Here is a 10,495-nt window from a genome sequence, read left to right on the forward strand (position 1 = left end):
GATGTATGTTTTTCTGAAAAAAATGCATGTATATATGCATGAGCATAAGTGTGAACAGATGCAAAGATTCTCTTGTGCCTGTCATGTAGTTCCTGGGAGCATAGCCATGCATTATACTTTTAAGCCCATAATACTGTGGTCCTGAAGAGGGAGCACAATTTTAGAAGACAGAGAAGACTGTAGAAGGTTCAATTTGAACTGTGTTTAGATGATGAGTTTCTCAAGACTTTATGGGATAGAACACTTCAGACAAGGAGTATAACCAATACGCCAGACTACATACATGTGGGGAGGTTAGCTTGTGCACAGGCGTGGGCTTGGGTCCTGTTGGGTGGAGTTGTGGTTCCTGCGGGTCTGCTGCCCTGGTTAGCTAGTACCATGGCTCTGGCAGTAGAAGTGCAGGATTTTGACTGAGTTTACTCCACTGGGGCAGATGCTGCAGGGCTCTGCAGGGGATCAGGGAGATCTCAGTCGGAATTCCTGCAGGGGCAGGGCTTTTGAGTGATCGTCTCTGGGCCAAAGTGGCCTGACCTGAGAGACCAGTGGTCTGTCCTTGGGCTCCCAGATGCCGCGGGGGGGGGGGGTGTCATGGAAGGACAGAGATGTAGCTACTGGGCTGGTGAGAGAAATGAGGGAGGGGGAAGCCCCTACAGCGCCCCGCAGGAAAGAGACTCTTTGTTACTTGCACTCTCTTGGCTGGATTATCGATGACTTGGCACTTGCTTGGCTGAGTCTCTGGGTAGGCTAGCTTGCTTGAATTGCAGGGTTCCACTTCGGGAATGCAGAGGTCTTCTGGTGGGAGATTAGGCGGCAGCAGTGGCATTATTAGTTAAAGGCCTTCTCCACGGTTCCCCATGGTGGGGCCCCAAAGACATGAGGAAGTCCATGTTTTTACATGCTTTATTGTCATGGCAGATGGTAGATGAATCTGGCTGCATCCCCCTGAACTCAGGGCGGACCAGAGCTAAATAGGGAGGGAGGAAGGTCTAAGAAGGAATGCTTAGTTGGCTACGCCCCCCTGGCCTTCAGATAACTCATCAGTATGTAAATCTCTTGAGGATCTGAGGCCTGTAGTCATGCCCTCTACCTGTGGAGGGGCTGTTAGGGGCATTGTCCTAAGTGACTGAAAGGTGCAGGTCAATGGAGGTCTTCGGGGGGAGGAAGACCTCGTGTCAGGAGCCTGAAGTCTTGGGCGTGGCCAAATACCTACCATTGTCCCATTAGGGTCCTGGGTTCGAGGTCTGTGCTCAACCAGGAACCAAGCTATCCTTTCACCAACCTCTGCCCCACATATACATACTATAATTATTTATAATCTAGGTGTGTTCCATTTAATACTGGGCTATGATTATTGTTAGTCTGGAATTTCAACTGGTAAGTACAAACACATACCATTGTAGACCAATAGAAACATAGCAGACTTGAATTTTAGGCAAAGATGAGGCAGGATGAATACACTTCAGGGTAGCATAGGATCATGGGATGCCAGAGTCAAAGGTACAAAGACATTGTTGCATGAAAGTGCTCACTGGGACATGAGCATGGCTTTCATTCTGTGAGCCATAATTAAGAGTGTAACCAAACCAGATCTTATTAATTTTTGTGCAGCAGATGCTGTCCTCTCTTTGGAGATATTGATATACACACCATTGAAGAAATAGGGATGTGCCTTGTTTTGGTCTTGATACATTATTATTGGTAGAAATAGGTTTTGGTTCTGATTCTGTGTGAGTGGAATGAGTTCCTTCTTATCACTGGACATGCACCATCCCATAACTAAAATAACACCACTGCCCTGACATCTTTAAGGCTTCTGTTTTTTTTTTATACAATCCTGAGGTCTCAAGCTGAGATTCTGTGAAATATTCTATTAGTGATGTCCAAAGGATTCTGATACAAGGACTTTTCTCCTGACTCTTAGAGGCTTTCGCCTCCTTAGAGACAGGGGTGAGTCTCATAGGATGATTTAGTTAGGAAGTGTTGTTTTAGGAAAAGGAAACTGAGTAAAGTACAATAAGGTGAAAGAAAATAAGCTAAAGACAGGGTAATTCCTCAGCTGGAGACTCATTTGGCTTGATCTCATGAGGAGGAGGTAAAGAAAGGCGGTGAAGAAATGCCACAGTTGAGGATGTGACTCCACCACTCCCCGAACTCTCACCTGCCCACCCTCGAATCCTCGGGGCGGGGGGGAGATGGAGTAAAGGGATAACATCTGAAATTTAAATAAAATATCCAATAAAAAAGTAAAAAATATTTAAAAAACCAAATTAAAAAACAAAAACAAACAAACAAAAACAACAAAAAAAGTCTCAGTTGTCCAACAGGAAGCAAACGACTCCAAACAACCCAAAAATTAAAAAACAAAGTTTTACATTTTTATTTTTGTTTTATATGCACTGCACACACACACACACACACACACACACACACACACACTCATACACACACACCCTAAAATGCACATGTAGAGATCAGAGAAAAACCTTGGGAGGTGGGTGTCTTCTCCCACTATGTGAGTCCTGAGGCTCAAACTCAGGTCTTTGGGCTTGGTAGCAAGTCCCTTTATCTGATGAGTCATCTACAGGCTACAGGCTCTGCTTCAAACTTTCCTGCTTCTATACAGTCAGTGGGAGAGAGCACTGTCGTTGTAGTTACACAGGATAGTGTAACTTTAGCTCCCCTCTGGTCACATGGCTGGAGTCTCAAGAATTTTGTGGCTGTAAGCCATGGGTAGCTAGGACATGGGTGTGCTCTTTCAGGAAAGACATCTGTGTGGTGTACTGAGAGTATCTCTTGTAGATAGTTCATTCTCAGAGAGTTTAAGAAAGTTTGTGCAGTTGGAAGTCTTAGGGAGAAAGAACACAAGACTTTCCTGTATTTTAAGAAGCATCATTTTATCTAGAGCTCAGTATTTCTATCCACAAAATGGGCAAACTGGATCACATTTCTTCTAAGCAATATTGCTTTTAACCTTTGTTCTGGAGTGCTTTCTTAACTCTCCCAAGTACATGTTTATGTTTCTCCAAATAAGTGTGTTTTGGTTTTCAGTAGTTACTGATGACAAAAATATATGTCACCTTACTATGGCAATCCTGTAAAATGGAGTGATGATAGCACACCTTATGCACAATTACTATGGAGGTTAAAAATTAATGGGACACAAAAATGTTGGGTAGTATTCTCCTCTTCATCTGTCTAATATCAGCTATGCATACGTTAGTAAGAAATTTAGAGTGTGTTCTCCTGGAGAATGCCTTAACAAGCTCTATTTTTCTGGTTGAAGAATGAAGCTGTATTCTCTGTGAAATGAAGCAGAGACACTGACAATCAAACTGGTATACTAAAAGGTGGGGTTAAGGTCTTCCTACACAGGCTGTTACCATACTTCCAACCCTTGTGATTTTTATGCATCTTCTGACAGTGTCATGAGAGGCTTAAGGGACCTGGGTGGAACTTGTTCTCAGCACATTGCCTTAGGAAAACCATACGCAGATGGGCTAGTGCTGATCTGAGGAAACAGAAGGAAAATAATTCATGGTTTCAAAACTTGACATTTTTTAGCTTCCCACCAGATATGTCATGTGTACTATATTTGCTGTGCTTCTTGGCCTGACTTTCTAAGCTCAAGACTCAGGAATTAGACTTGACATTTCCTCCTAACATGGGTGAGAGAGGCGGATGAAGAGGGAGGGTACTGGGGAACAGAAAGAGAATGAGCTTTGGAGAGGTCCAGACCCAGGTCCAAATTTGGACACTTGGTGAGAAGGGATCTTGACAGTTCTTACTCAAGTCTTCTCATTCTGAGCCTTAGTCTAAGAAATGAAATTTATTTATTTTTTGTTCTCAAGAATTATCCAAAGATCAAGGGGGTACAACTGTACAGCATACACACACATACACACACACACACACACACACACACACACACATCTGATTAGACACATGGTAAGTAACCCGTAATAGATCTCTACAAAGCCTGCTCAGAGTTAGGAGTTAGCACAGACTGAAGGTGGAACACTGAGCACTTTCCCTCTTTTATCTCCTCCATTGATTAATCTTCTGCCTACCAAGCTTTACTTACCAGTTGTATGACTTAGGCCTTGGCGCCTCATGAACTGACTTCCTAAGGGAGAACTTCTTGAATGCATGTGGGAAATGATCTTCTATAATGGTACCTTGAAATGTGAGTTTAACCTCTGTTAGCCCTTCAAGAATAATATTTCTATTACTAACAAAGAAAAGCATCCAGAAGTGGCAAGTTTCTAACTGATTGGCAGATCTGAAAAGTCGGGTGACACACAGTGCTTGAATAGGGAGCCAAAGATGGACAAGTTGATTCAATAGATTTGAAAAGGCCATACTTTGGGCATAGTGTAAGGATTTTAGGATTCTCCACAGAGCCTGGTGGGGTGAAAGAGGGCAGAAGGAAAGAAGCTTATTTAGGACAATGGCCTGGGAATTCTACCCAATGGTATGACTGAGCCCCAAGTTGGTGACCCACATAGGATATGGGCTATGTCCTTTAGGCCATAAGAAGACTTGGTCACATCTAGAGCATTGGTACATGATTCTAGAAGAGGCTCAGGGGACAGAGTCAGTGTCAACAAAGGCTTAGATTGATGTGATTTCCCTATCATGGCTCTTGCTGTCTCTAAGCCTACACCAGCCCATGATCTAGGACAACAGAACACAGAGGCTATTCTTGTCCTCCCCAAGGGCAAATGCAGTTTATCATGTCCAGTGCTGTGGGAGTCCATCACTAGCTCCCGTGGTGTGAGGATGTTTAATGTAGAAGACATGAGAATGGGGCTCCCAACAGGAGTTGGGGCAATGCTTGAGGCTCATTCTGGGGACAGTGAGTTCTGATCTTAAAGGATAACACACTAAGTGATTGGTGGATGATGAAATCTGCTCTTTCTATATTTCCATTTCTTAAACCTTCTATATTTCCTCCAGAGTGGCTTGGCTGCAGCTCTGCTTGTACACCCTTTCCCAGCTCTATCCCCCTTCCTGAATCTCAGTTTGTAAAGTTTCCCCATTTCCTCCTTTCAGACACCTCTGCCATGGCAGGTCCTCCTTGTGGTACATGCTAGGCTCCATGGCATACTTTCCTAAAATTTTCCTTGTGGATGGAAAAAGTGCCCTTCCCTTTAACTACTTTGGATTTTGTCATCTGTTCCCCAGCTCCCTTCAGGGATGTAGGTCCCCCACCTCCTCTCACAATTTTCCCAGGTTGCATTCCTTGTGTCTACCCCCAGGGATGCTGCCCATGACCCAAAACTGTCAGCTCTCTCTTTCACGCTCACTTAGAGAGCATTACAAGCACACAGTGCGAAGAGCTTCCATTTATGGAAAGCATCTCTGTGCAGTGTTGGTCTGCGAAGGCCCAGTGGCCTCTCCCTTTCATTGATTATGACAGGAGCTGCAGATCTATTCCAGTCTGAGAGTGTGAGCTGAGGGCTGAGTTCTTCAAGGTTTAGGCTCACTGGAGGCCGATGAGCTGACTTTTTAAGTGCCTTCTCTTGTTCAGACTGTTTCCTTGTCATCATGTCCCCATGACCACTAGGAACCAGGACAGCCTGGTTCTGTAGAGAAATCTCTTACTGTAGCCCCATGTGCCAGACAAGTCCAACTTCTTCAACATCAAAACACAGTACATTGAAGTACCTTGGGGCAGTTCAAGTTTAGAACATTTAGCATAGTGTCATTGGTCAGGGCCCTTTCAGACCTACATGGTTCTTGCACTTCTGGCCTTCAGTGATCACTTGAATAAGGCTATGTTCTATATCTATGTCTGAGAGGAAGACTCATTTCAAGTTCAAATAGTGATAATGCCCCCTTATCAATTGGATCTATTTCAGCCCATTGCCATCTCGCTGCCTTCAAGAACAGATCTATTCCTCTGCCTCTCTCCTTCCTTTCTCTTTTTCTCCTTCCTACATCTCCTTCTCCAGTCACTATGACCAACCTGTAGGTAAAAGACTGACCTTGGTTTCCTACTGCCATGACTTTGTTCACGCTTTTTTGCTGAGCATTATTTCCACCCTTTCCATCCCCAGTTCCTGCGTTCTTTTCAAGACTGACCATAGACCTTACCTTCTTGGCAAATCTTACCAAGAATCTTTGATTTGACCATCTTCATGGGTGATGCCCCTCTGTGGTCACTTCTGTTTAGATGGATGGTGTGACAGTGGTAGCTTGGACCACTCTGGGTATATTTGAACAAAACTCATAAATGTTTCCAGGGCTATTTCTTCATCTGTGTAATTGGGAAGTGGCTAGAGCCTGCCTTACAGCCTGTGGTAAGACTGTGACAGGGGAGGAGAGGTATGAATGGTGGGTAGACACCTAGGCTATGCCATTTTAGGACATTGTTTTTGTGTCTCATGTTAGGAGATAGTGTGTGGCTTCTGTAGTCATGCTTATTTCCAGACCTGAGTAGGGACTAAATGCTGAAAACAGCGAGAATAGATAATAATAAAAAAGGCCAGAGGGAGGCTTAGGCTTTATGTTGGGAAAATTTCTTTCACTCTAAGAAATACCTGAGATAATCAACTTATAAGACAAAAATCTTTATTCTAACTAATCTTTTAGAAGCTTGTACAGGTTCCAGTTAATGATTGACTGGCTCCCGTCAGGACATAGCACTTTATGTCTAGAGCAAAACCACTCACCTGAGAGACAGGGTACAAAAGAATAAGGAAGTCTCCAAGGTTCCACAGACTGCTTTAAGGATACACACTCAGTATCTGAATATTTTTCACTTGACCCCGTCTCCCAAAGGTATCTTTTTCCCAGTTGTACAATTCTGAGAGACCCATAAGATCCAAGCTACAGTATGAATGCCAATAGTTGTATGACCTGAACTCACAGCTGATTGAAGACAACAGGCAAGTGGACTTGTCTTTTTTGATGACAAGGTGGTAGGTGAATAGTCACTTTGAGATCCTCCCTTTTTCAGTTAGTTTCTTAAACAGATGGATTATTTTACACTATGAATATGTATTATGAATATGTGAGTGTATATGGGTTGGGGGAATTCCCTGGCCTCATAATACCAGTGGAAAACCTGTTTTCTTAGAATGTAACAGAGAGACATATCCATGTGGGGGTGGGTTTAGACTTCATAGGGCTACTAGGAACCCATAAATCTTATGCAAGTGACTGTGGCTTTGGTGTAAATGTCTGAGTGTTGCTAGAGTCCCAGGATAGCTCAGGCCTGGGAAACGATGACAAGTTTGTCATATTTCTGAATAATTAAAGACCAATGTCCATTTGTGGGGATATACTCTGAAGCTATCACAATGTCTTAGTGCCCAAACAAGCTGCATGTGTGCTATTTTAAATAAAGAGCAAAAAAAAAAAAAAACCAAAGCCAAGAAAATAAGGGCTAGCACTATAAATAACAGTGTTCTGTACATATTAACCACAGCACAAGAAATGGCATTTACTGAAGACCTATAGTTTTGTGAAGCTCATTTGCATAGACACAGTACCTTATGTTTTTGTCAGTAAAGACACCCTCGAATGATCTGGAATACAGGGGTACTTCTTGTGCCAGATGTCATGTACTTGTGCGATATACTTTTTGGTGTCAACATGTTTTCTTACATTATGAAATCATTGAGATCAGATCATCAGTTTATTAAATGGATAACTCCATTTGTAAACAAGTCTCTCCTCTCCTCTCCTCTCCTCTCCTCTCCTCTCCTCTCCTCTCCTCTCCTCTCCCCCCTCTTCCCTCCCCTCCCTTTCTTCTCCTCCTCTCCCCATCTCTCCTCCTCTCTCCATCTCTTTTCTTCTCCTCTCCTCTTCCCATTCCCCTCTCCCACTTTACGCCTTGCCTCAACCCTCTCAGTCTTTTTTTTTCCCATTTAATTTGTAATTCTCTACAATGGAATTGTAAGTGCCAGGCTTGCCCATCTTATAGGACTGTGAAAGTGATTGAAACTAGAATGTTACAAGGATATGAAGCTGAGAGGGAGGTGGGGTAGGGGACTCTAGTCGTGGGAGTTGGAAGTAGGTAGAGGTAGGAGGAGACAGGGAATAAGTGTGGTCAATATACACATGCTATAAGTTCATAGAATTTTCAAGGAGTAAAAAAATAGTATTTAAAAATGCTGTTTATAACTGAGCCCTATAATAAATGGGGTTTTAGTGTTTTTCAGAGACCTTCATGCTAAATGTCATAGAAACTGGGCTAGTTTATCTTCCATCCAACAGTGTGCAGAATTCACACTGACCAGGCAACAAAAGACTAGAAGGAAGAAGGGGAGCAAACAAGTGAAGGGTAATGAGATGTGGGGAAAATATGCTCAATCTAGGATGTACATTTGTAGAAACCTTTTAAGTTATAAAAAAAAAAATAGGAGGCAGGTGATAGGACTTCCCTCCTCCTTTAATTTTGAAGTTCACCTCTTAAGATGTTAGGCATTTCCTCCACAGTGTTTCAGTAAACAGGCAGGTTCATGTAAACCTGCCCCATAAAGGATGATTTACAAGAGTAGAAGTAAGCCAGCCTAGAGGGCAGATGCTGCAGCCTACAAACCCTACTCTGAAAAATTCTCTGTACTGAATCTGAAGTAGACAAAGCTGGACAGGAACAAGAAGTCACTTGGAGTTCAGAAAGATCCTATTTTACTAAGACAAGCCACTAAACAATTCCCAGCAAAGAGTATGGTTACAGGTTTGGTAAAGGAAAAAAAAAACTAGTCAGAACTCAAAGGAATGAAGAAACAATTCTCAGTGCTGATAGATACTGCTAAAAGCGTCAGCCTCTACTTTCAGGGCTGATGGAAATTTTTTTTATAACAAATAGACGTTGCTTATTGAGTAATCTGAATGTTGTTCAAAGTGGATGTTCTTGGAGTCAGATGGTCAATGGCTGAATAGACAAATTGCTAGCTGGGTAATTGGTACGTAGGTAGAAACTTTTGTTGTTGTTGTTGGTTATGTTTTTTGTATTTGACTGAAGTGCCAATATTTAATTCATTTATTGTTAATTTATTTTTATTTTAAAGTGCATGTGTATGTGTGATTGTATGTGTTGTGTGCTCATGAACACACACATACTTGATTTTTGTCTTTGAGTCTGCTTATGCCCATATATATGCAGCAAAATTAAGAATTGATTGAGATTCATGTGTAAGATGTATCCCATCTTAACAGCTAAATTTGTACTCATGACTGGACATATAGCTAGTGGAGTCTCAGTGTCTTGACCTGTGTCACAACGTGGCTAGTGGAGCAACCATCATATATTTTAATTATTGCAAAAAAAAAGCAACTTCTTGATTGAATGGTGGATGTAAACATTTGGCAACTTCTTGCATGAGTGCAAATGAAAAATGATTTTATTAGGGCTGTTATTTTTTTTCCACAAGAATGACTTCCCTTTGTGTGGCAGTAGGATGCTTTCAGGAAGTTATTCTTTCTGGCTGTGAGGGTGTTTAAGTACCAAAATGAATCCACACTCAGTATTCTAGAGTAACTATGTTTTCTATGTTAATTGAGTAAGTTACTCTTGATGTTTGAGAATGAACTAGAACATGGAACTGTCAGGAGAGCATTCCCCTGCCCTATATTTAAAGAGTCTTTGTATTTCAGTTCATAGTACTCCAACCATCATTATTGATAGGCTTCATGGGCTCATCTTTTTCTCTATCCATGCAATACTCTCATGTTCATATGAGTAACTGGAAGTTGTTTTTCAAATATACAGTGCAATCCAGTAGATATGAAACAGATCCCTAGATGCCCCAAGTTGAACAGCATTCCAGCTGAAACTTATGATGCTGCTTTTTGAGAAAAGACACATGTATCATTTATATCTCTGCTGACATCAGTACCTATGTGGCTACTTGTTGACTGATAGCAATAGCTACACCTAATGTGGAGTACTCTCTTTCCAGCACAATATGGCCACAGCTCTTAGTAGCTGTGATTGCAAGGCATGAGGCCCTCTTAGAAGCTTTGATGGATTAACATTTTGTCAGACAGAAGAGGTGAGCTTATGGACCTCATTCCTTCTGGAGTATACATAAGCAGTCAACAGTTGCTGGAAAGTGTGTTTTTCTTTAGTGATGTCACTGCTCCTGAGTTTTCCATCCTCCTGTATGTAGTCATTTTATCCATGCAGGAGCAAGTAACCCTAGTTAAACTAATTTCATACCTGAGTAGGATTGTTTCTTTGTTTGTTTGCTTGTTTGTGCTCTATTTAGGGGAAAACAATGTTTGCCTATCTCCCTGGGAAAAATTCACACAACAGTCTCTATATGAATAGAAAAAGTAAAAAGTGAGAAATAAAAACAAAAGAAGGCAGGTAAAGAGAAGGATTGAGGAAATCGGGGAGAAGAAAGAAGACATAAAGGGAGAAAGATGGAATGGGAACAGAGACAAAAGTGAAGAGAGGAGAAGAGGAGAAAAGAAAAGAGAAAGAAAAGAAGAGAAAAAGGAGAGGAGAGTAGGAGTATCCATGCAGGAGGAGGGGAGGGAG

The sequence above is a fragment of the Grammomys surdaster genome, unplaced genomic scaffold, assembly GCF_004785775.1.
Source record: "Grammomys surdaster isolate TR1022 unplaced genomic scaffold, NIH_TR_1.0 201, whole genome shotgun sequence".
NCBI classification, from domain to species: domain Eukaryota; kingdom Metazoa; phylum Chordata; class Mammalia; order Rodentia; family Muridae; genus Grammomys; species Grammomys surdaster.